The sequence below is a fragment of the Hipposideros armiger genome, unplaced genomic scaffold (genome assembly GCF_001890085.2).
Source record: "Hipposideros armiger isolate ML-2016 unplaced genomic scaffold, ASM189008v1 scaffold_1144, whole genome shotgun sequence".
NCBI lineage: Eukaryota > Metazoa > Chordata > Mammalia > Chiroptera > Hipposideridae > Hipposideros > Hipposideros armiger.
The window spans coordinates 45,458-73,345 of NW_017732494.1; the positions used below are offsets into that span (position 1 = coordinate 45,458).

General features: G+C 39.2%; 1 long non-coding RNA gene across 1 annotated transcript; it reads right to left on the bottom strand.

Annotated features, from left to right (window-relative positions):
• Nucleotides 1–1,777: 1,777 nt before the first annotated feature.
• Nucleotides 1,778–27,795, bottom strand: LOC109376518 (uncharacterized). Its single transcript, XR_002122745.1, has 4 exons — nt 27,720–27,795; nt 27,420–27,549; nt 26,997–27,144; nt 1,778–2,663 (listed from the first exon to the last, which is right to left on the bottom strand). It is a non-coding gene; the product is annotated as an uncharacterized LOC109376518 (long non-coding RNA).
• Between the last annotated feature and the right edge of the window lie 93 nt (nt 27,796–27,888).

A 27,888-nucleotide genomic window follows, 5' to 3' on the forward strand; every position in this document is an offset into this window, starting at 1 on the left:
TTGAAACAACGTAAAAACACTAAGCTTCAAGAAATTGCGATTAGTTATCTGTGAGAAGGCTCTTTTTACTTTCCTTGTTGAAAGCCACTGATACAAATCAACTAGTCATCCTAACAAGAAGACAAGCGTATTGTTTTATGTGATTATAATCCATTCTTGTCCCATTATACCATGATGTAGATATCTTTAGATGAATAGAACTATGTTGAGAAATTTTCTAAGAAAATGCTGAGTTCGCCACACTTCCCTCTCAAATGTGTACTTTCGGTTCAATAAACTTCCTGTGCTTTCCTGCATCTGTCTGGCTCTTAAAGTAAAGAAGGGGGGGTGGGGGGTGGGGGGGAGAGAGAGAGAGAGAGAGAAAGGAAGGGAGGGAGGGGAGAGAGAAGGAAAGGTGAGGCCTGGAGGCTCCTCTCTAGATACTCAGGAGAATTTGGAGAGGGAGAAAATAGTGGTTAATAGTATGCACTTTTGGTATCAGACCAGAGTATGACTTCTCTAAGCCTCCATTTTTATTTTTTATTTTTTTGTAAAAAAGGATAAAAATAGGTCCTGACTCATGTATGGTATGTATTCACCAGAGTATTTACTAGAGATGTATTAGTTTCCTGTTGTAGTTGTAACAAATTACCAAAAAGTGAGTGGCTTAAACAAAATACCAATTTATCTTATAGTTCTGGTGGTCTGAAGTCCAAAATGCGTCTCTCTAGGCTAAAGTCAATATGTGGGTAGGGCTGTGTTCCTTTCTGGAGGCTCTAGGGAAGGGTTGTTTTTGTTTGTTTGTTTTTTCCTTTTCTAGCTTCTAGAGGCTCCTGGAGGTTTCTAGTTACAGCCCTTGGCTTGTGGCCCCTGCGGTCCTCAAAGCCAGCAATGGCCGGTCAAGTCTTTCCTCACATTGCATCAGCCAGACACTGGTTCTCCCGTCTCCCTCTTGCACTGGGGAGGACCCATATGATTACACTGGGCCCACCAGGATAATTTTCCATCTCAAGGCCAAGCGATTCACAGCCCTCATTCCATCTATACCCTTAATTCCCCTTTTGCCATGTCAGGTAACATAGTCATAGGTTCTGGGGATTAGGACAAAGGCTCTTTTAGAGGTCGTCATTCTGCCTGCTACACCGGAGTACTTGCCACTAAGTAAACACAGAGGAAATGTTAGTTTTGGGTATTCTTAACCCCCATCCCCTGCAAAAAAAAAAAAAAATGAAAAGAAAGAAAACGAAGAAACCCTCTCTGAATGGTTTTGTTGTTTAAATAAGAAGATGCCAACTGACCAGCATCCCAGAAACCAGAGGAGTGTCAAGTCCTCCCCACAATGCTTTTCAACACCTTTTACAAACAGGAGCTTTGGCACGCTGCCTTTAAAGCTGAACAATGAAGAACAGGGTTGTTACGTCTGACCTAAATGCACAGGTGTCTAGCTTTCCTGCTTTCTTCTCTCTCTCCACTTCTTCCTTTCTTGACGATATTTTCTGCTATGGTATCAACTCACCCGCACGTATCTGATGCCCCTAAGGTGGCTTCCTGTCCAGCTTAAAGCACCGAGGACCCAGCCTGAGCTACGCAACTCCCCCCTCACAGGCTACCTGTCTCTGTAAACATCTCCAGAATGCAAATGACCTTTTTTTTTTTTTAATTGGGGAATTGGGGGATGGGAACAGTGCTGGGGAATTGGGGGAAGGGGAACAGACAAGTTGCTGTCGTTTTGTTCTTCAGTCTAGTTGTGGAGGACATTGCTTCACTGGCCCAAGTTGGCACCATCATTGCGCTCTTCCCGGGCGAGGCAGATCAGTCGCCAGCTTCTGGACGGCCGCTGCAAATGACCATTTTTGACTGAAGTCATCGCTTCGGCTTCGCTTCCTCCCTGATGGCTTCAAGGGCAGCACCGCTCTTGCTGTCACACAGATGCGAATATCGGGAGTCACCTGCATACTCGCACTTCCTAACACTATCACGACCCCCTCAAGTAGTCTTCCTCACTGGTGCTATCCAAGTTCAAGCTTGTGGAGCCATTGTCTGGACTATAGGCATAGCCTCTTAACTGTCTCCTGCTTTCCTTACTTCATGGGTTTGTGCCATCACCCCCAGGAAGCCTTGGGTCCCTCCATTCCATCCCTTATGCCTTAAATCACTCCTTCTAGTTTGTATCAAATTAGTCCTTGTCAGCATGCTAAAGGGCTCAGGGAATTATTTTTAAGCACTTACCATATGGCAAACATTGTACTTAGACAGTTTACATATATATCCATTTAATCCTAATTCAGTGCCCTGGCAGGTAGATGTTATTTCTTCTTTTTTACTAGTGAGGCAATTGGGGGATAGAGAGCTTTAGATAATTTAGACAAAGCTGCACAGCAGAGAGAGAATTCAAACTCAGATGTGTCTGATCTCAAAGCCCCTAATTGTACCACAACACTGGAGCACCACCATTTGACTTTGTTTTTAAGGTATCTGTTTCGTGAATGCTCACTGGTGTTCATGTATTTTGGGGGCCAATCTTCCAGGAGTCTAATGGCAAACATGTGGCTTGGTCATCTTGGTAGTTTCTGCGGACAGCTAAGGACTGCTATGTATACTATTTTTTGTCAAAGACCTAGGACTTGTACAACCTCTCTGCCTTTGATGTGGCTTGTAGGGTAACCCAGGGACATTTCTCATATCTAAAAAAAAAAAAGAAGGAAGCTGGTGAGAGAAGGAAGTCATTTGTCCATGGGTAGGTGGCTTTGTGCCACATTAGGTTAGGGCTCTCATGGAGGTACAATAAATAATCCTGGTAAATCTGTTCCTTTTCCAGTAGAGATCAACTCTTAGCACCCAGGGACAAGCCAGGACTTGCTTTTCTTCTTTGATCGAAACACCCACAAAGGCAACAGAAACCAGTTTAGCAACTTTGTAAGTGGGTGTGAAAGGATCCCTGTAAAGAAAGCCTCCTATTGTGCAGTGTGATCGCCTTAGGTTTGCAATGCTCCTGGTTTCTATCCTCCTACTCTGAACTCTAACTGACAACCCAGTGAATTTAGCTCTAGCTGATGCTTTTGAATGCCTGGCATTGATTGGTTTTTAGATTCTAATTTTGATTCTTCTTGAAGGTGACCTTAATCATGAAGTTTACTTTATAGAATGGACTTTGTCCCCCATGACCCCCCCATCGTTTTCTGATGGCTTACTTTCTTGAACAGAGGGGAAAAAAAAAAACCCCTCAAATGAGGTGATCTTAATAATAGGAAGAATGCTCTCTCGGCCTTAAGAAGCTTTACTGCCCATCAAAAAGGACACTAAAGCAAAGATGATACAGAGGAGATCAGTTTGAGCAACTCTTTTTTATTCACATGGTTGCTTTGCTCTTATGTAGATAATGGAACCTGTAGAATTAAAAAAGAAAAAAGAAAAAACCTGTAAGAAATGCACTTCAGGAATATAAGGAAATACCCTTTCAAACTTATTACTTCTTTTACAGGAAGAAAAACGCAAAACAAAATAAACTACTAAATGTGGTTCTTAGACTTTTGTGTAATTGTGAAAGCTAAACATAGCAGAAGAAATAGACCTTAACTTGAGAACTAAAAATGCTGTCTGGAGTCATTATTGGGTCAAAGTCAAAATTGGAATGCAGACAACAGATCATATAAAAGTGTTGTGTCAACGAGAAATTGAGTAAAGTGGAAAACTGCACTGTGTTTATGTAAAAGACTATCCGTATTCATAGGAATACACTTCCGTATTTAAGGGCCATGCTGCGTGTAACTTACCCTCAAATGGCTCAGCAAGTATATACCTTACGTGTGTTTGTAAATATCAGAGAAAGGAAGAGAGACAGAGAGAACAAATGTAAAGCAAATGGGGTAAAATGTTAACAATCACTGAACCTAGGTAAAGAATATATGAGAATACGTCCATCCTAAGCAATATTAATTCACATCTATGAACAAATGATGCTGGAATCTATATTTCCAGCCAAGAAGATTATCAGAAACTCAAGACCCATAAATTCGACTGTTTATTAGACATATCCACTAAGGTCTTCCTGGGTATTTCAAAATCAACCTCTCCACAATTGGTTTTAAAATATCTGCCTTTAAACCTGAGTTTCCTTCAATAGTCTCTGTCTCCCTAGTGCCCTCAGATTAAAATCCAAATCTTCAGCATGACTCACACAGCACGTGAAGGCTTTGGTTTTTGTTTATTTCTTGAATCTCATATCGCTGCTCTCTTTCTGTATCCTAATGTATCTTATCCCGTCTCATACCAAACCGCAGTCACAGTGGACTTCTCCAACCTTTCTCTGGCCCCAGGGCCTTTGCTTATGTTAAGTCTTTCTGCCTTGAGCACTTTGCCGTTCCCAACTACCTTTTTCAACATATAATCCTAGTTGCCTGACTTACGTTCCCTTCAAATTATAACTTAGATGACATTCCACTAGGAAATGCATGACACCCCGAGTCTGATCAAATCAGTAATTACAAGCTAATCTAAAATAAAATAACAATGGAATTGTTTTGAATACATTTTTGAAATTAGCATGGACGCATTCGTTCAGTCAATATAGTTTTCCACACATGCTCATCGAACACCTGTTATATGTCCAGCAACTTCTGATCGGGTCATTGAACAGGTATTTATTGAGCTTCTACAATGTTCCAGGCACTGTTTTGGATGCGGAGACTATAGCAGTAAACGTTCTTAGAGTTTAAATTCTACTGGAGTTGCATATTCACAAACATATAAATGTATAATCTCAGTTCATGATAAATGTCATGAAGGAAAGAACATGGAAGGGGGTGTTCCCTTAGTTACTGTTGTCAGACAAGACCTCGCCAAGGAAGAGGTATAGAACAGGAACCTAAATAAAATGGCAGAGCAAGGTCAGGCCAATAGCTGCAGAAGAACATTCTAAGAAAAGGGGAACTGCAAGTGCAATGGCCTTCGGACAGGAACATGCTTGGTGTTTTCTAAGAACAGCAAGGAGGTCTGTGTGTGTTAAACTCAGTGAGCAAGAGGGTGACGAGGGAAACGAGTTCTTAGGGCCAGATCCTGTGATCCTGAGCAGTGAATCCACTGTCATGTCTAATGTAGCCTGTGTATTGATTTCAGCTGTCCTCGGGATTTTCTACTTGGCCTGAGAACACAAACTGGACTGCATTTTGTGGGGAAGAAGGGATATTGGGGACCAAGAACGGTGCTCCCACTGCCTCTCTAGTTCAAAGATATAGCCCTGAGAAGTAATGAGCCAGAATTGAATAGACCCTAGGGAACTGGGAAGCTGATATCAGAAAGGTAGCAACAGGCGGAGCAAAGCCTGTGTCCCACATGAACTAGAATTCTTAACATCCCAAATCCCTTCCCTCTGCCTCTGCCCATCCCCATTCTTTCCTGACTGTTCCGAATTAATTTAGCCAAAACCTAGTTTCTTGTCCAGCCATTAGATGGTGATGGGGAGCGTACATCTGCTTTTGAACTATAGCAGTGACTTTGTCAGGAAGTACATGCATCATTTATGAAGGAAGGAAGGGAGGAAGGGAGGAAGGAAGGAAAGGAAGGAAGGAAGGAAGGAAGGAAGGAAGGAAGGAAGGAAGGAAGGAAGGAAGGAGAATTCCAGTTTTTACATCAGTTTCCAGCCACATGGTTTAAATAGAAGAAACATATACATTTAATGTGTACATCTTTGTATGATAAAACATGTAAAAACAAAAATAAAAGGTCCTTCTGGTTTCAAAAGGACGGATTTGTTTCCAGGATAGACCTACATGGCAGTAAAATCTTGAATAATTTTCTAAAATGTTACCTATTCTGTTTTGTTTTCTTATTAATCAGAGTCTAATCATTTCATCATTTTTCTCTTTCATTTTCTTCTACTTGATCTTTGTCGTTTCCCCTTCTTAATGTCCATAATCTTAAAAATTGTCTTCCTTTGTTGAAAAAGAAATGTTTTTCTGATGAGCATAATCTTTCAAGTTTGTGAGAAATAAATATAAAATAGTAAGGCTAAAGGGAGAAACTGGAGAGGAAAATCATATGGAAAAGATACAGTATAGATAAGGCACATAATTCATATCCAGGGAAATTTTATAACTAATAATTATAATTTATAAAGAAAAAAGTTAAAAATATACACTATTAGGCAATCTCCAAAGCACCTTGATTGATGTAAATATTTTAATCAAACATTAATTTTAACATAATTCTTTTAGGGTATAATAATTTTCATATACTCTATAACTTATGTGATAACCATTCATTTTCTTCAATAGACTTTATTATAGGTGCTTGAAATCAAGCTTAAAACTAATTTATTATTATGATCTGAGGATTTTTTATTTCTTTTCTGCATCTCTTCTCTCATGACAATTTTGAATTTCCTAAATCAGATAGTTAAGGAAAGCTTTGTTTTGAAGTGTTCACCCTAAAATTTATATGTTATTAACAAGTTGTATTAACATGGCTTATCTTTTTTGAAGTATTTTTTTATTTTTTTCGATTACAGTTGACATACAATATTATCCTAATTTCACATATAAAAAATAGTGATTAGACATTTATATAACTTATGAAGTGATCACCCTGATAAATCCAGTACCCATCTGACACCATTCATAGTTATTACAATACTGACTATATTCCCCCATGCTATACTTTACATCCCCATGACTATTTTGTAACCAGCAATTCGTACCTCTTAATTCCCTTCTAACTTCACCCATCTCTGCAAACCACGCCCCCCCCAAAAAAATCTGGCAGCCATCAAAATGCTCTCTGTATATATGAGTCTGTTTCTGTATTGTTCCTTTATTTGTTTTGTTTTTTAGATTCCACATATAACTGAAATCATATAGCATTTGTCTTTCTCTGTCTGACTTGCTCCACTCAGTACAATACCACCTAGGTCCATCCATGTTGTTGCAGATGGCAAGCCTTCATTCTCTTTTTATGACTAAGTAATATCCTATTGTATATATGTACCACCTCTTATTTATCCAGTCATTCATTGATGGACACCCAGGTTACCTCCGTATCTTGACTATTGCTGCAATGAACATGTGACTACACATGGCCCCTCAAAGTAGCGTTTTGTGTTTCTTCAGATAAATACCCAGAGGTGGGATTACTGGGTCCTTCTTTGTCTCTTGTTTTAAAGTTTATTTTGTCTGGTGTAAGGATTGCTACCCCAGATTTTTTTATTATTATTTCCATTTTCGTGAAATATCTTTTTCCATCCCTTTACTTTTGGTCTGTGTGTGTCTTTTAATCTGAAGTGAGTCTCTTGTAGGCAGCATATGTAAGGGTTTTGTTTTCTTATCCATTCAGCTACTTTATGTTTTTTGTTTGGAGCATTTAATCCATTTGGAGCATTTATCCATTTACAATGAAAGTTAAGTGTTGATAGATATATAGTTATTGCCATTTTATTTTTCATATTTATCTTTTTTCTTCTTCTTAATGAAGTCCCCATAGTATTTCTTACAATACTGGTTATGAACTCCTTTAGCTTTTTCTTATACAGGGAAGCTGTATATCTCTCCTCCAATTTTAAATGATAGCTTTGCTGGGTAATCTTGGTTTTAGGTCCTTGTTCTTTTCATCACTTTGAATATTTTGTGCCAATCCCTCTGGCCTGCAAAGTTTCTGTTGGGAAATCCTCTGACAGTCTTATGGGAGCTACCTTGTAGGTAATTAACTGCCTTTCTCTTGCTGCTTTTAAGATTCTCTCTTGGGATGGCTGAGTGGCACGTTGGTTAAGCATTGGCTTGGGACACCAGCTCTGAGCAGCAGGGCCCTGGTTCGGATCCCATATGAGGGCCAGTGACGCTGTACCCTCTACCGCTAAGATGGTGAACAACGACTCAACCTGGAGCTGGGCTGCCATGAGTCACCGGCAACAGCATGGCTGCAGTGGGCTGCCATAAAAAAAGCTACCGTTGAGTGGCCAGCAGCCGACGTGAGCTGCTGTGAGCCACTGTGAGCGGCCGTCCAATGGCTGGTGACCACTCTGCCTCACCTAGGAAGAGCGCAATGATAATACCAACATGGGTCAGTGAAGCAACGTCCTCCACAGCTAGACTGAAGAACAAAAGGACAGCAACTTGTCTGTTCTCCTCCCCGATTCCCCAATGCTGTTCCCCTCCTCCAATGCCCCAATAAAAATCTTTAAAAAGCAAAAAAAAAGAGAAGATTCTCTCTTTGTCTTTAACCTTTGGCGTTTTAATTATGATGTGTCTTGGTGTGGACCCCCTTTGTGTTCATTTTAGTTGGGACTGCACTTTCTGGGCTTGTATGTCTATTTCTAAGATTTTGTCGTTATTTCATCAGATAGGTTTTGAATTCCTTGCTCTCTCTCTTCTTTTGGTACCCCAATGATGCAAATATTGTTATGCTTGATGCTGTCCCTGAGGTCTCTTAAAGTATCCTCGTCTTTTTGGATTTCTTTTTTCTTTTTGCTGTTGTGATTGGGTATTTTCTGCTTATCTTCTAAATTGCTGATTTGGACCTCTGCTTCATCTAATCTACAGTTGATTCCCTCTAATGTATTCTTTTTTTTTTTAAGATTTTTATTGGGGAATTGGGGGATAGGAACAGTGCTGGGGAATTGGAGGAAGGGGAACAGACAAGTTGCTGTCATTTTGTTCTTCAGTCTAGTTATGGAGGACGTTGCTTCACTGGCCCAAGTTGGCACCATCATTGCGTACTTCCCGGGTGAGGCAGATCAGTCGCTGGCTTCTGGACGGCCGCTCACTATGGCTGCTGGCCGCTCACACTGGCTGCTGGCTACACACGGTAGTCCATGGCAATCCACTGCAGCAGAGGTTGCAGCCTACGCCGTCGCCGGTGACTCACGGCAGCCCAGCTCCAGGTCGAGCTGTTGTTCAGCCTCTTAGCTGTAGAGGGCAGTGTCACTGGCCCTCATATGTGGGATCTGAACTGGTGCCCTCTGGTGTCCCAAGCCAGCTCTTAACCAATGCGCCACTCGGCCGGCCCCCCTCTAATGTATTCTTTATTTTAGTTATTGTATTCTTAATTTCAAACTGGTTCTCTTTTTATGTTTTCTGTATCCATTTTTATGTTCCCTATCTCCTGAAGTTCTCACTGAGATCACTGAGCATCCTTATAAACAGTGTTTTGAACTCTGCACCTCGTAGATTGCTTGTCTCCATTTTGTTTAGTTCTTTTTTTGGAGCTTTGTTCTGTTCCCTCATTTGGGACATGTTTCTTTGTCTTCCCATTGTGGCTGCCTCCCTGTGTTTGTTTCTATATATTAGGTAGGGCTGCTATGCCTCCCGGTCTTAGTAGTGTGGCCTTATGTAGTAATTGCCCTGTGGGGCCCAGTGGCACAGTCTCCCTGGTCACTTGAGCTGGGTGCTGCAAGTGTGTCCCTTGTGTGGGCTGTATTTGCCCTCTCATAGTTGAGCTTTGGTTGCTGTTTGCATGTCAATGGGAGGGATTGACCCTCAGGTTGATTGGGTATGAGGCCTGGCCGTGACTACAGCAGAGGAGCTGTTGTGCAAGGGCTTAGCCTACAGAGCAGAATTTGCTTTAGCAGGGCTCTGGTGCCTGCCCAGTCTGCCCTTTGGGTATGTCGTCTATGGAGGTATCCTGGTGTTGCTTCAGCTTAGTCTGAGGCAGGCCACTGGGTGTGTTAGCCCTGGGGCCTCCAGGGAGGGGCCCTGCCTCAGGCCAAGTTCAGCCTTCACCTGTGCCCTGCCCAGGGCCACTTGGTATGAGCCACAATGCGATCTGCAGATATATCCTCCCATGCTGGTCCTGGAGCTACCTTGGAAGGCTAAGTTGTGAGTTGAGGCTGGCCGCTTTTAGTGTCAGGCTTGGGGCTGCTTAGGAAGAGGTAGAAGGCATGCTGCTTGTTTGGGATTTGAGGAACGTCTGTAGCATGACCCGTTTGTATGGAAAAACTACTGGACTTGGCTTGGGTAGGCCAAGAAGTTGGGTAGGGCAAGGTCTCTGGGAGTCACCATGGTGGAGCAAGTGGTGTTAGCCAGGTTGATGGAGACAGATATGGCAGCTACCTGTGTCTGCAGGCTCAGAGAGAGGAGCGCTCAACAAAAAAAGTAATGGCTCCTTTTAGCACTTACGAATCCAGACAATTTAATTCTTCCTCGTATGTCTCTGACATCTTTCGAGCGGCTGCCCCAGCACTGGCACTCATAGCAAATGAGTCTGTAAGCGAGTAAGTCCTTGCACAGGCCCTTTAAGAGGAGTGCCTGAGACGCCAGCCACCCTCCACCTCACTCAGCCACAATCTCCACTGGTTTTTACAAGCAGAAGCTGTGGGGGCTTCTCTTTCCAGCACTGGAACCCTGGGCTGGGGAGCCTGGTATGTGGCTCGGACCTCTGACTCCACAGGGGGGACCTCCATAGCCGTGGTATTCCTCCTTATTTTTACCTGTCACACGTGGGTATGGGGACTGGCTTGTTTCTCATCTCTGCCCCTCCTACCAGTCGCAAGATGGCTTCTTCTGTATGTTGTTTGTTATAGGACATTGGTTCAGCTAGACTTAAGGTGATTCTCAACGATGGCTGTTCTTTAGTTTAGTTGTAATTTTGATGTGGTCATGAGAGGAGGCAAACACAATGTTTACCTACTCTGCTATCTTGACCGAAAATCTAATATGGCTTATCTTGACATGGCAGGCACTAAGTGAAATATCTGCACGTACTTTTTAGCTCCCTTGTCATACTGATAATTTAACAAGCTGGCATGTATTGAGCACTTATTACATGCCATGCACTAGTCTAAGTACCTTGTATGTATTTAATCATTTAACCCTCATAGCAGTCCTATGAGGCAGGAAGTATTAAAAATCTCATTTTCATAGATGAGAGTACTGAGAGGCAGAGAGTTCAATAATTCACCCCAGCCCTCATGATTATAAAGTAGAAGAACAGAAATTTTAACTGTTTATCACTCTATAATGCTTTCATTAGCTGAGATAGCCCAGAGAAGGCAGGAAGCAGCTGACTACTTATTGCATATTGCTGAGAAATATAAGAGGAAGGAAGAGTAGACTGGAAAATATGCACCCTACTTGACATGAGACGTTTTTCTCAAGGGAAAAACACAGAACTTTAAGGGACTTTTTTTCCTTTAGTCAGAAAGTATGCTCACGAGGAGAAAGAGAGAACGAAATAAGAAAGGCTGGGTATACCAGGTGACTGAATCACCGCTGTAACAGCAATGCTTAGCACAGGCCTACCTAGTTGCTCAGTAAAAAAGACATTTTTGTCTTTTTGTTGCATGCTGTCTGATCTGATTTAATGGCAGCTTTTTATGCAAGCTAAACTTACAGGACTTTTGTGAGATACTTATTTTCCAGGAAGCCTAGCTCACTTGAAATACCTTATGTATGTATATCAACAATAATTGCTACTATAAGCAGTTCAAAATATATTTTTTTAATTTCTTAAAACACCCTCTCTCTTCAAAAAGAAAATTAGTTAAATATTTGATAAGTAACCTCATAGAGAACCTAGATGTTTTCTCTGGACCAGGGAAGATTGTCTTTCCTTCTGTCCATCCCCTGTAAAACCTTGTTTCAAAACTGACATGATTTATTACTCAGCATCTGGACCACATATGTTTCCCATTTGCCACTTCACCTATGAGGGAAGGAAAGTGTTCTTTTTGGTCTTGTGCAGAGTGTGTTTTGATAAGATGGTCAAATTTACATTTAAGGTTAAAACTATATTCTTGATGTTATAATATGATATTAGGAAAATTACTTTTATAATCCTACCTGCCAACAATTAACATCTATAAATAGTAAGATCACATGATTCTAAGATTACCCATCTTGGAAAGACTTTTTTTTATAAATTTTCTTTTAGCAAATAGTCTTATTCATACCATCTACAAAAAAATGTTGAGTTTGAAAAAGCTCAAATTATGTAATCAAGCAGATTTATCCATCTCATAAAAATTAAACCAACAAATTTAGAAATTTGATCATGATCAACATGATCATAGTCAACAATAATGTGCGGTACACTTAAAATTTTTAAGAAGATAGAGCTCATGTTCAGTGTTTTTAACACAATAAAGTTGAAAAAATATGTTAAAAAAATCAAGAAGTAGACTAAGGGGCCGGCTGAGCGGCTCAGTTGGTTAAGAGTGCGAGCTCTGAGCAATGGGTTTGCTGGTTCGATTCCCACATGGGCCAGTGACACTCCACCTGAGCTGCGCTGCCGCTGAGCGGCCAACAGGTGGCCGGATGGCTCAGCTGGTGAGAGCATGTGCTCCTAACAACAAGGTTGCCGGTTCGACTCCCGCATGGGATGGTGTGCTGTGCCCACCCACAGCTAAGATTGAATACGGTACCTTGAGCTGAGCTGCCCTGAGCTGCTGACAGGCAGCTGAATTGCTCAGTGGTTAGAGCATGCGCGCTTAACAACAAGGTTTCTGGTTTGGCTCCCACATGGGATGTTGGGCTATATCCACTCACAACTAAGATTGAACATGGTGCCTTGAGCTGAGCGGCCATGGGCTGCCGGCGGGTGGCCTGATGGCGACTGGAATTGGAGCTGAGCTAGCTGCACCCTCCACAACTAAGATTGTTCCCCTTCCCCAATTCCCCAACACTGTCCCCCTTCCCCAATTCCCCAATAAAATCTTAAAAAAAAAAAGAAGTAGACTAGAAGAAAAACTTAAAAAATAAACCCAAAAGAGAATACAGAATACACACTAGGGGAGATGTGGAAGCAGTGGCATTTCTGACCACAGCATTAAAAATATTTTTAAATGAGAGCTTCTTCGTAGTCTGGATCCCAAAGGTGATGGGAAGCAACGCCCAAGAGCCAGTATTATTCATTGCAAACTATGCTCATTAAATGTGTGATGGACAGCTCTAAGCACAATTTAAAAATTGACTTGGTTTTACATAAATTTGAAAGAACTACATTTAGCTGACAAGTGATTCAAGTCTAGTTCCTATCAGATTCCTAATGAGAGCAGTTAGAAGGAGCAAATGACAAAATATTGGGAAATACGAATATGCAGGTTCTATAGATATGGCACATATATAGATATAGCTGTTTGCTTCTATATTTACTTGTCATATGACCAGTTCACAACTATGTTTGATGAATGTATGTATACTCATATGTGTGTCTTTATAGCTTTTATTCGTATTGAAATACAATGCAAATATAGCATTACTACCTATGTGAGATGTAAATGTGTAAAAGCCTCCTTTTGCATTTTCTGTAGAGGCTGTGTCTATGTTTAGTCTATGTTATTTGTGTGTGTATATATGTGTGACTTTCTTCTTCTAATATGAAGTCTTGCTTTTAAAAAACAGCCAATTCATTTCTGCCTTCTTCCTGATGCTGTTGTTTCCTGGGAGTCTGCAGCTATGTTTAACTATTTGAAGATGAACATTAGAGCATCCCCAAAACACTTCTTACCCTCTCTTTTTTCTCATCACATAAAGCTGCAAGGAAACATTCTGTCATTAATTTTCTATACATAGCTAACACAGCAAAACTTTGAGAATAAGCAACATCTCTCAGGGTGGTTGTGAGCGTAACATGAAAATATTAGTTGAAGCACTTTGTAAATGATAAAGCATTACACATATGGAAGGCACTGTTATCATAGGCATGACTTTAATGTAGTAGAATGGTATCTGGGATTGGAAAATGCCAGTCGTGTCGTTAAGGAAAAGAATGGAAATTAATAGCTATTAAACACCTGATTATAGCAGAGTGCCAGGAACTTCACTAGAAGTTCTACGAGGCTGTTATTTATTTGATAGCATTCAGAGAGAATACTGCTGAACTCTTAAAGGAGCCAAATAAAGAGTTTATAGCACATGCAAACACAGCTCCATAGAGAAGATTAGAGATCATAAATTTTCATTTGATAATGAATCATATTGCCAATTTATAGCATCTTCCTCTAGAAACATGTCAGCTTGGTTAAGTACTTTACTAGTCAATGAGTAACTTATGATGGAGTTGTCAGAACTTGGCAAAGATGATAAATTCTGTATTGCATGCAAAAATTTATTACTGTTACATCAAGTGTCATTGTTATGAACTGGTGATAATGTGAACTCCATTTTCTTTATAATCATTGTCCATTCTTGCAGTGTGCTAACTGTGCATACAGTTTTCAATGACTTGTACTATCTTTTTAACTTGCCCTGGAAGCCCGCCTGTTTTGGCATCCAGTAGACCTTGGACTTCCCATGATCTTTAAGTTGACATTTTCTCTACCAGATGATTGGGAACCCTACCTCCTCAATAAAAGACAGTATTATAATATGTGTACATCCCAGTGAGCTGCCCTTGAAGGAGTTCATAGATATGTGATGGTGGGGAGAAGCAAAAGGAAACATCTACATAAATCTTCTCTGGGATTCCGAAGTTTAAGGACCTGAACAGGGAGTTAGATAGAGCCAGGCTAGAGGTGATGCCACTTGCTTTCAGAGGGCTAACAGGGAATGTGGATTAAAAGCAGGGTCAAGTAGGAAGGACAGAGTTATTATGACTCTTATCCATTCCTTCAGCTACTAGCTGTTTAACACTATAGATCCCCTTGTCCTAATAGGGAAAAAATACAGGAAGAAATAAGTACAATGCAAAGCAGTGTATACTATATCATGATGATGTCATTGGAGGTTCCGCAGTGGGGGAAATCAAACTTATGTTTGGACAGTGAGCTAGGAGTATTTAAATATCTGTAAAGGCACAAAACACCAACTAGGTACAAAACATCCAGCCTTATGAAATCTACTGCCTGTCAGTGCTATTAGAACTACATAATAGAGGTTTGTTAAAGGCGGCCATACCATTGATATACTTCACGATAAGAAATGGTACAGAAGTTAGATATTGAGTTGTGTTATCTCACCCCATGCTATCTCATGGTCAACCTAGTCACATGTTAGGACATGCTGGCACTGTTTCCAAAATGTTCAGTGAGCCAAGAGCAAGTCTAGAGCCATAAAGCAGATACAGTGGGTTTCCCATGGGCAGAAACACAAACCTTAGAGGCTCACTCACTGCCACCAGGGGTCAGGGACTGGCTGGAGGAGAGGACTTTCCCAGAAAGGAAGTGTTGTATTACTTGGGGAAACACAGGAACCCAAATCCCGTCTTCTCTTCCGGAGAGCAGCATATTGCTGTCTCAGTGGTTGGAAAGGAGGACCTCAGAAATGTTCTGCCCACGGAAAGGTATGTGTAAATGCTCTCAGCTTTAAACAAGTCCTTTTGCAAAGTCAGGTAAGGCTGACCTGATATTTTCAAAATCCAGATGAGCTATATGGATCTGCTGTCGGGAAAGGGGTAAACTGTTGAAATACAAATTTAAACATAGGCTATAAAAAGACTTTCTTTACATGTACATTATTTGTCTATGATTTGTTATAGGTGTGGCTGCTGTGATTCTATAAGAAGGCTCTCCCCAATATAGATTCAGACATAGAGATTTTGAGTCTATTTTCATGTCCAGTGGCCACTTAAAATAAGCTATAAGTGACTTTTTTTCATTCATTCACAGGAAATCATCTTTTCAGTAGGATTTCCATATTGACTTATCTGGCCCTTAACTGGAAAATTGTACACAACTGGTATATTGATAGTGATTAAATCACATGCTCATACTTTTATCACCATTGTGCCTGGGTTTCAAAGGCTGGTAATACATTTCATTAGGCTCTCCGAACCACCCTCTTTAAAGTTTACTTAAATGCCTGTTTTCCTCATTTTGTTCCTTTAAGTTCTCCAGGCTCTAAAGACATGAGGAGAGAAATCGATAGGAGGTTTTTGTTAAATTTTTTTTTTTTAAGTTTGGTCAAACAAGTCAAAATAACATTATTAGTGATGGATCAATCTGTACTTTTAAAATAGGAGGAATAAAGATATAAAAAGACCCGAGGCATGTAAGTAACCTCTTTGATTTTTAATGGTATGCAGCAGATGGAATTCATTATTGACTTTTAAAAATGAAATTGCTCTACATTATTATTTATTTATAGTTTTGCCTTTCAAAAGAAGTAATTACCATTACTAGGTTAGTTTTTCTTCAATCACAAGCAATTATGTGACAATATCAGAATAATATATAATATGATTTATCACTTAGTCATGAAGTTTAATGATATTGCAGGATATTATCCCTTTCAAATCAGTAATAAATTTATGAGCATAATGCACAGCTAAAAGGTTGAGTATCTTTGCTTTTTATTTGGGTAATTTCAAAGCAATTATTTCATATTATAGAGCAATGTCTTTATGAAATTCTCATTGCAGAAACAGAAATGTTTTTAATTTTGTGCTGATGATCATAACATATGAAAAGTGTTTAAATAAATAATTAGATGATTGTTTTCAGCCCAAACAACTTTTTAATTTTAATCACAAAAGCTAGAACTTTAAAGTCCTCAAGGAAGTTGGTAACCAATCATAACAAAATTTAATTTCTAAGCAATGATCAATATTTAATCAATTACATGTAGTTCAAATTTGAAAGGTATTAAAACTGTCTAGTTTTCAATTTTCATGTTTTAAAAAATACTCAGGAATGGAAAAATCTTGAGTATGAGACATGAAGTTACAGCTGTTCCAAAAATGTATGAAGCCCCTTTTCAAAGCTGATGTTTTAAAGTGTCATTTCACATTACAGAACAGCAATTATTTTATATGATCAGGAGATCTGGTTGTGGATTAGATTCAGACCACCCTTAAACTTCAGTGATACTCCTGGTTGAATTAGATACCTCCTTCCCCTTTTACTAGTGCCCTGCAAGCCATCCTCCCCTCCTCCAGCTGTTTCCTCCGACTTCTCTCTTCTCTTCCCTCCTCTATACCTTATACCCTCCCGGCACTTGCAAACTCAGACATCTTTTGCACAAGTGGATCTGTTTTCTTCAACAGTGGTCATCATTGTGAAGCTGAAGGATAGCAATTAATATTTCATATGTAGCACTTAAGCCTCTTTATCTAGATTATGCATTTTGCTTCTTCGTACCCACCCATAGGCACTTGATAAATGCTTATCGATTGTCTAGTAAGGTTGGATTATGACTGACTTTGAGAATTTTCCTACCCTTTACAGTTACCAGTCCTATGATTCTTTAATTCTAATATGCACCTTTTTTCTCCTTTTAACTTTTTTTAAAATCCAAAAGTATCTTATGATCAATGGCATATCATTAATTGGCAAAGTTTTCTGTTTTCTCTCTTGGTGGTGCATCTTATAATCAATACCGTCTTACGTTTGATGACATATGGCAGTAAAAAAAACCCCAGATAAATCTGTTACTTGTATAATATACTAAAGGATGTGCATTTTACAATGAAACTTTGTAAGAGTATTCTTTCTTTTGTTTTGTGGCTTATTCACTGCCAATTTTGGTCTCTCCTCACTACCTTCCTCCACCCTGAATCCTTTGCAGTGTGATTCTATCTGTTCTTGCCTGCACCATCTGTCTTGACTGAATACCTCTGGAAAATACTCAGAGTATATATATTTTTTAAGATTTTATTGGGAAATTGGGGGAGGGGAATAGCGTTGGAGAATTGGGAAAGGGGAACAGACAAGTTGCTATCCTTTTGTTCTTCTATCTAGTTGTGGAGGACATCGCTTCACTGGCCCATGTTGGTATTATCATTGCACTCTTCCCAGGTGAGGCAGATTGGTTGCTGGCCATTGGTTGGCCACTCACTGCGGCTCATGGCAGCTCATGCCGGCTGCCAGCCACTCACAGTAGCTATGGAAGCCCACTGCAGCCAGTGACTCATGGTAGCCCAGCTCCAGGTTGAGCTGTTGTTCACCATCTTAGCTGTAGAGGGCGCAGCATCACTGGCCCATGTGGGATCCCAACTGGGGCCCTGCTGCTCAGAGCTGGTGTCCCAAGCCAACTCTTAACCAATGCGCCACTTAGCCAGCCCCCACTCAGAGAATTTTATTAGTATTTTATTTACCAATATTTAACTGTAATGAAGTAGAAAGAGCACAGGTCTTTTAAGACCTAGGTTCAAGTAATGATTCTGCTCCTATGTGTAGTTAGTAATTCAATAATTATTCTCAGAGCTTCAAATTATACATCTAAAGAATAAAAATAACATGAATAATTTCTTTATCACAGGACTGTTAGGTAGGACAATTTATAAAAAATATTGAACCAGTAAAAATATTGAACATGACATATATATGAGAGTACTTTATGAACAATAGAATAATGTTCAATTATAAATTCTAAGCATCAACATTAAGTAGAACATTATTAGACAGGCTTATGTGTTAGTGGAAAGTTGGGGAAAGGAAAGAAGGAGAAATTATAGAATTTGTCCCAAACTAAAGGAATAAGTTCTGCATTTTAATTGTCATTGGAAAGACTTTGACCTGTTACCTCACTGTCTGAATTATGAGGAGAACTGTGCAATCTATCTTCAGAGAATACCCTACTGTAAGAGTCCTAGCTTTTTTGAATCCCAGGGCTGAATACATACCAGCCTCTGAGAGCTTGTATCCTTTATTCAATTAGCAGAACCACAGCCACAGCAGCTCCATGGCATTAAAAATAAAAGAGGTCACTTTTTTCCCTACCTTTGTTCCTTCCATTTAAGAGACAGATCAATCTGTAAATTACAATAAGGCTTTGACTTTAGAAAAAATAACATGCATGTTTAACAGTAGATTTTGGAATCATTATATGACAAAGAGTTTTGTCTGAATCCTCCCTTTCAGAGGAAAACCATGATGGGGCGTATGGGGAGGGGGGGTTGCCAGCAATTGTCTTTTTTTCTGTGTTCATTTTAGTTGCTTGGTCTGATTGAAGCCGCCAAATTTTATTGTCTATTTGTTGGGTCCCCAGTGTTATTTATTTACCAGACCCTGTTATACAGGAGACTTAAACTGAAATAGAATTTGCACATGAATGTACATTGTCATAGAGAATTACCTGCCACAGAAAGGGTTATAGGCATAAGTTAATGCCCACTAGAAAAAAGTGCTGTTATTCCTAGTAGTAATTATGGAAAGTCTCCACTCCCTGGTCTCAGATATCCATGAAGGAGAAATGAGATGAAATCAATGGAATCAAGTAGGATCAGTCACATAGTTATTTCCATTGCCAGGACCCTTCTCCTGCCGTAAGGGAGATTTCTAATATTTTCAGCTTAAAATTTAATCCTAACAATTTGCCAGTGAAAAATGAATTCCATAAAAGAACATAGGTTACCTTTGCATGGAAACCAAAAGCACTTAAAAAAATTAAACTGGTCAGGGCATTTGTAGATATTTTAGTATTCTATAATACTTATCTTTTGTTGTATTGTCTCACAGTTTCAAGAACATAAAATAATAGTAAAAAATAAATGTTGTTGCTCTTTTTTCAAAACACGGAGTACTTCAGTGGTCCTTAAAATGGTACTGTCAAATGTAAATCCCATTGCTATAGTAAGTGTAAAACACATATGGTTTTTTAAAGGTGAATGTTTTGGATTTGTGTTGTTTTCAGGATAGGGTTACTTTCAAGGGGCAGGAGGAAACAAAAGCAAGAGGCGCCATATAAAGGCACGAGCAGGTGAAAAGGGGAATAGAAGGAGAAGGAATTTTGGTCATTACTCAGAAGTCATGTTTCTCTCGTCTACCATTGGAGAGTCTTTCACGATCTCATTTCAGTCACTGTATTTCCAAACACCAAAAGTTGTAACTCTAACATGAACATTTTCCCATTTAATAATATACCAGGGTTTAAAATTTTTTCCCATTTCCGTTTATTAGTAGTAACAGCAAATACCATCATAGAACTGACTTGGTAGAAAGTACTATACTAAGTGCTTTACGTATATTAACTTACTCACATTTTAACATAATATTAACTATACATTAAGCTATGTTAGCATTTCAGTTCATGGAAACACCATTCTAATTGTTCAGGCTAAGAACATTGGTGTAATTCTAGGCTCCATTTTTTTCCCTCTCTCACTCTGTATCTTATCAGCCCAGAGATCCTACTGGCCCTATCCTCAAAATAAATCCGGAATTTGCCCAGTTCTTAGAGCCTGCACTGCTTCCTTCTAGGTCCAAACACCATCATCTTTCAACTGCATTATGGTAATAGCCTCCTAACTGGTCTCCTTGCCTCTGCTCTTGTTTTCCGTCACCAGCCCCCAACCAGTCAGCTTTCAGTAAGACAGCTGGAGGAGTATAGTTAAAACAGGAATCTCATTGTGTCACTCCTGTCACTCCTGCGCCCAAGCCCCTTCCAGGGCTCCCCTCTCTCTCAGAGTAAAAGCCAAGCTGACGTCCTCATCATGGGGCACAGTACCCTACCTGATCAACACACACACACATGTACCCTATATTCCCTCCTTGTTCACTCCACTCCTACTACTCTGACCTTTTGCTGTCCCGTGAACCCACCAGACATGCTTCTTTCTCAAGGCTTTTGCCATTACCGTGCCCTCTGCCTTGGCGGTTCCTCCCATAGAGATTGACATGGCCAGCTCCCTAAGTTTCTCAGTCATTTTCGGAAGTTGCCTTTTCAGTGTGACCATCTCTGGATACCCCATCTAAAACTTCAAATTCCCGTAGCCCCTTAATAGTTCATATCTCTTTTCTGCCTTTTTGTTTCTCCTTAGCATTTAGCGCTAACAAATATATGTGTGTTTATATTCATGTTGCTAACGATAATGAAAACTCTACGAAGAAGGAATTTATCTTCTTTTTTTTTTTTTATTCTATCCTTTGTACCAAGAGCAGAGTCTGGTACATAAAATGTCCTCAGTAGATATTTGCAAATAACATCTCCAATAAGGGGCAACTATCTAAAATATATAAAGAACTCATACAACTCAACAACAGAAAAACAAACAATCCAATTATAAAATAGGCAGAGGACCTGAGCAGACACTTCTCCCAAGAAGACATACAGATGGCCAACAGTTATATGAAAAGATGCTCAACTTCACTAGCTATTAGAGAAATGCAAAATAAACTCACACTGAGATACTACCTCACACCGTTAGAATGGCTATTATCAACAAGCCAAGTAATAACAAATGTTGGAGAGGCTGTGGAGAAAAGGGAACCCTCATACACTGCTGGTGGGAATGTAAATTGGTGTAGCCGCTATGCAAAACAGTATGGGAGTTCCTCAAAAAATGAAGAATAGCGCTACCATATGACCCAGCAATCCCTCTTCTAGGCATCTACCACAAAATTTTGAAAATATCCATTAAGGCATATATACCCCTATATCCTTTTTTGCAGCATTATTCCCAATGGCCAAGACATGGAAACAAGCCAAGTATCCTTTGACCAATGATTGGATAAAGATGTGGTATACACATGCAGTGGAATACTACTCAGCCATAATAAACATGAAATATTGCCATTTGCGACAACATGGATGGATCTTGAGAGTATCATGAAAAGTGAAATAAGTCAGACAAAAAAGGACAAGAACCATATGATTTCACACATACGTGTGATATTAAACCAAAAGCAACAAAAAACAAACAAACTCACTGACACAGACAACAATATGGTGGTTACCAAAGGGGAAGGGAAAGGCGGGTGAGGGGGGAATGAAGAGTGTCGAGGGGGTCAAATATATGAGGTGAGATCAAAGAATACGGTGAATGTTTAAATTTAAAAGAAGCTATTACAGTAAAAGACACATGGCCATTAATTCCCCTAAAATACTCCCCCTGCTTTGAACACATTTGTCCCATCGTTCTTGCCATTTTCTGAAGCAGTTCTGGAAGTCCTCTTTCATGTCTTAAGTTGCGCTGTTATGGTTGCCTTGATGACCTGAATCATTTTGACTTTGGGGAAGAGCCAGAAGTTAGTTGCACGGTACCAGATCCGGTGAATAAGTTGAATAAGGACACATTGTAATGTTTTTATTTATCAGAAGTCGCTGTATACCAGCAGCGATGTGTGACACAGAGTATTGTCATGATGGAGGATGATTTACAGCACTCTTTGAAACATACCTTCTCTCAATCGTAGCTCACACCCAACTGACTACAGCGAACAAGTTGAAACTTGTCACACACTGTTACAAGGTTCAACACACTGCTTCCTGTATTGAAGATCCCTGCCTTTCCGTTGGGTGGCACGTGGCAGCAGCATTCACCGTATTTTGTGATCACAATGGAAAGGCTCCGTGTTACACACTGCTTCTGGTATACGGCAATTTCTGTCAAATAAAAACTTTATGGTGTGTCTTCATCCACCTTACTCACTGGATCTGGCACCTTGCGACTTCTGGCTCTTCCCCAAAGTCAAAATGATTCAGGACATCGAGGCAGCCACAACAGCGCAACTAGACACTCATGAAAGAGGACTTCCAGAACTGCTTCAGAAAGTGGCAAGAACGATGGGATAAGTGTGTTTGAAGTGAGGGGTAGTACTTTGAGGAGGATTAATGGCAATGTGTCTTTTACTGTAATAATTTTTTTTTATTTAAGCATTCACCATATTGTTTGATCACATCTCATATGATGACAGAAGGAGACTAGACTTTGGGTGGTGCACACACAGTGGAATATACAGATGATATATTATAAAATTGTACATCTAAAACTTATATAATGCTATTAGCCAATGTTATCCCAGTAAATTTAATTAAAAATGATTCAGGGTGGCAGAAAGTTACTATATCAAATGTCACTAAAGGTTTAAAATAACCAAACCAAAACTAATATACTTTAACTTAAAAAAATTTGCTTTAGATGATGAGACTAAATGAGTGAAAGTATTTTAAAATAACATTTCATATGCTATAGGATAGAAATTATAGGCAAATCAGTTATCTGAAGGATGTGTAAATATGTACTGAACTTATTTTTTTAAAGGATATCATTGCCTATCCAAATTCATCATATGGATAATTGTCAATTTTATGTCTTCCAGGCTACCTATTTTTTCATAGGCTTCAGGTTTCATGGTACTGAGAAACAAGAATAAGAAATTCTGTTTTTCAAACTGTTATTTTTGCTAACATATTAGGCCAACTCCAACAATTAATGACAAAGCAAAAGAAAAAACAAAGCCATTTATCCTAAGTCTGTTACGTGTTTTTCATCCTCACATGTGTTTGCCATCTCATTCCAGCTGACTATTTCTCTGACTGGACAAGGTCACAATGCACTTCCTGACTTTCATCCAAAGTGTTGACAGTCCAATCTAAATTAGTGACAGACTGCTTGGTCACTCAGGTCCTTTGTAAAGAGGACACTGTGCCCTTACATGGTGGTACTTGCATTCATAAACAAGTCTAAAAGAAATAAGATATTTAGATAATAAATGGTAAGAAGAAAATACTTGAGTCATGTGATCACATGAGACTGGAGCGAGGTGGGGCATTGGTGCAGTTAGCTTGGATAATGATGGGGGGCATCTCTGAGAAGGTATCGTAGAGATGAAACCCAAGTGATGAGAAGCCATACAAGGATCCAGAGTAGCTAATCAGGTAGGGAGCTAGTGACTGTCAAGGTCAGGAGGTGAAAAGGAATTGGTTTGTTCACGGAACAGAGAGAATACCAGCATGACTGGACAGAGTGGTAATAGTATAAGATGAGGCCTCAGCGTTAGCTAGTGATGATGTACACTTACAGTTAACATTCGTATATGCCTATGAGCACTGGAATTGTTACTCTTGTTTAAGTGTGTCTCAGTTGTGAATCTACTACTATTTCCAATAGAGAATAACTTGAATTTGCTCTGCACTGTATAATTTACAAAAACCTTTAACATACATTTTCATTTTACTTAAAGTTCCATAAAATCCCTATTAGGTAAGTAGAACTAACATTTCCACTGTACAGATAAGAAAACTTTTGTATATAAATGTTACATAACTTTCTTAAAGAGGCTTACGAAGCACCTCCCCCCCCACTGCCACACACACACACACACACACACACACACACACACACACACACACACACACACACATGGTCTGATTTCCCATGTTTTATCAAAATTGTCAAAAAGTCAAAACTGTCTTTCAGCCCAGGTTTGAAATGAACTTGTGCCTTCAGTGTAACTAAGGACTTATCATTGCTCGAAAATGAATAAAAGAAAAGCTATCCTGAGTTTGCTCTAACAGCGCATGAGTGTGCAGAGCAAGTGTCTATACATTCTCTGTTCTGCCACATCGTTACTGACTAAATGGCTAGTGTATGCATCAGATAATGTTCCCTGTCAGATTTGTTTGAAATAATTCACTCTGGAACATAAACTTGAGGAGACAGGACCGGTTAGTCTAGTGACAGATGCTGACAACCTAAACTGGGGAAACTAGGTCTCCTAGCCTGAACCGCCTAAGTCACCAAGGTATTTCTGCACTATACGATAATACTTGTACCCCTAACATGGAAATGATGTCACATATGACACTTAAAAATTCAAACATTGAGCTCTATTCTTCTTCTAGTTTTTCATATGCTTATTTTATCATAAAATTGATTATTTGTAACTGTATTATTGGGATTTGAATTATATTTAATGTATACCTTTTTCTCTTCTATAAGCTTGAAATTTGCTCTTTTAATTTCATAGCTTTTCAAATACTAATCTATTTATAATTTTCAGGATAAAAAATATTTTCTATCAAGAAATACTGTGTTGCTCAGTTCCAGGTTTTATTTGTGTGTGTGTGTGTGTGTGTGTGTGTGTGTGTGTGTGTGTGTCTGTGTCTGTGTCTGTGTTAGCATAAATTCTTACAAGGAAAAAAAGTAAATAATTTTTAAAAACTGAAAAAAACAACCCATTCATATTAGAAATATCTCAGGGTTGGAGCCAGCAAGCCCACTTATTAAAGGCAAGTCAGGGTTATACAGTTAACCAGATAGTTTTCCTTTTTTTATTTTATTTTAGAAATTAGATTATTATGAATAGGTACGATACTTACTGTCTTGGTCTACTAAGAAAATCCTTTTTACCTTGTATAAATGATAAAATTAAGGTACTTTTGGAAATCATTATTAAAAAACTAGTCTTTCCTTTTTCTTGCTTGTTGTTTTTATATTTTGAGCTGTTTTTCTACAAATGTCATCCTCTGTGCAAGATTGGTGGCTTTGGCTGAAGTTTGGTGGCTTTTCCTTTTAATTCAGTCCTTTTCCATATTTTCAAAATCGATTTACTTATTTTTGCTCTGATCTTATGGTGTCTTAATACCTTCTGTTTGGATGACTAAATTTCTGTTGTAATGTTTTTTATTTTAAAAGTATCTCATTTTCTTAGTTTTTAATAATCTCTTACACATTTATTAAACTTGAGGTAAGTTTTTAATTTAAAAATGTTTTTTTTCCTGCATTTTTTTCTTCCAAGTCTCAAAGCTTATTTCCTGATTTAACATTGTAGATCTTGTAAAAAATCAAAAAAACACCACCACCACCAAGCCTCAAACTTGAGGAAAAGATCTCGTGGTTATTACTCACCAGTGTTGTGATACTTTTTTTCATTTTCAGACACATTAAATCAATTTACTACTTCATAATTTCAAAAATTCTTGAGGGCATTTATAGCTTCTAATTTTCATCACATAAATATTTAAACCATTTTTTAAACATCTATGACAGTTAACATATTTTAGATGCATCCAGGTTTTAATGTGCTCAATAACTTTTTTAAAGGGCTAGCACACATTTTATTTTTCTTTTATCATTTAAAAATTGCAAATCTCCCAAAGCGTCAACTGCTTAGACCCTTTTTCTCCTCTGTCCTGACTCTTTTCTCCATATAGTTACCTCTCGTGTCTGCAACAACATGTATCTCAAAGTACGTGTACATGTTTTGCAAACACCTGACATCAAGGCGACTCTGATAAACATGTCTCGTTAAGCAAAACTGGGTCAGAGCACATGCAGCAAGGGAAGAATTCAGGATAGAAAAGGTGTTATTTCAAAAGACAACCTGGTTTCTCATAGATTTCTCAAGGTATATATATTCAGATGCTGTTACATAAGCAAGTCCTTCTGAATTATCTAGCTTCTGGTATTTTGAGAAAAGAGTAGCCTTCAATATGTTTTAAAATTCCCTTGCATTCCTTGCTTTTTTAAAGTACTCACTGCGTTATTGAGAATCTCTTGCAAAAATAATGGGAAAGGACTACTGTTTTATAGTGGAAACATTAACACTGGGATAATGAAAATGGCCTTTTTGAACTAGAAAAAGATGAAATACTAGGTGTGTGGTGGTAAATCAGTGGTAAAATGAGGCATTTTATATTAGTGTTTTATATCAACTCTGCTATTATGTATGAATTACTACTCTTTGATCCATGCAGTAGATTAGTGACGATGACATCATCAACATAGGAAGATGACCAAAAAAAAAATCAAACTAGCCAAATACTTTTAGAGCATCTGTTTTCTATTTCTCCCCTGCAGCCAGGAAGCAATCACTGATACTTAGTTCTTCCAATTCCAGCAGGGAACTTACTTGCTGCCTTTTCAGAGATGATTAAAACCTCATGCCACTTAGTAACAAAACCAATCTGAAAAGAGCACCAAAGCTGGTGCAATTTGTAGCTGAAAGCATTAGCATTTGGGCAAGTCCTAAAGCTTTTGCCGTGATGAGATGTAGAAAGAGGTGGAGACTGGAGGCCCAGGGGATCTGCCTGCCATCCCTCCTGAGAGTCCGTAGTATTGCACTTAGGATTTCCCATACTCCTGCTGCTCAGAGTGATTCACTCCAAGGGATTCCTAACAGGACTCCCAACCATCCTTCTTCTTGTCCTTCCAACCCCTTATCCACACTTAATGATCTCTTTAAAACTTCGAACTCATTGGGTTACCCTCTTAAAAATCTTTAAAGAGTTTCCATTGCCTGCTGTAGATCCTCTAAGCTCCTTGTGTGGCACAGTCTTTCATGGTTTGGAACCTATCTTCCTAGCATCTCCTGTGCTCTTTACATTGACCTGATGTGAAGAATGCCTGCCCACTGGATTGTTGCAAGAGTTCAAACAGAAAATGTACAGAGTACTTAATAATAACTAGGAGTTATTGCATATTTACCATCTTACCAGGTGCCAAGGACTGAGCTAGGTGCTTATGTGTATTCTCTGATTTAATCTTCAGTCAACCCAAGAGGTTGTAGGTCCTTCTATAATCTCCATTCTTTAAATGAAGGAACAGATTTTGAGGGGTCAGGCAATTTGCCCAAGGTCATACCTGCAGACAGAAATGGAGTTGTAACTGTATCTATCTAATTCCAAAACCGGTGCTTTTATAGATTTTACCACTGCTTGGCACATTGCCTAGTGTACAATTCAGTTTGATTAAATATTCATTTTTAAAGCCCATTACTATCAAACGTACAATATGTGTAAAATGATCTTTTCCTCTTACTTCCATTGGCCACCATGGTTAACTGATCAACCACTTCTTTGACTCCTTCTGGATGCCCCAGTCTCCTCTGTACTGTCCCCTTTCATCTTCACACTCACCATACAGTAGTGTAATAATTTGTTTCAATATCGAATGCCTCCGATCTGTTGGCAGTTCCTGGGGTGCAGGCACCGTAGCTTTATTGTTTTGCTATCCTCAGAGCTGAGCATAACGTGCAGCATTCAGCAACTGCTGAACAAATGAAGGAGTGAAGCAAGCTCTGGAGAGAAGTTTGAAATACGTGGGGCTTTCCCCTTTCTCAAAAATGAGGAATTCCTCCCTCCATTTACTGTGTATCTGCACTAACCCGCCCAATAACTCTGCAGCAGATCGTTATGAAAGAGCATAGTCAGACTTACAGAAGCAGGAGGGGGCGAAGAGAAGACAGAATCACCCCCTTTTCCTTCCTTCCTCTTTTCTCTCTGTAAAGTTGAGGGATTTTTGTTTGTTTGTTTTCTCTAGCAAATGAGAAAGAGACAGTTGAAGGAGCAAAGATAACATTTAGAAATAGAGAAATTAAATTTAAAT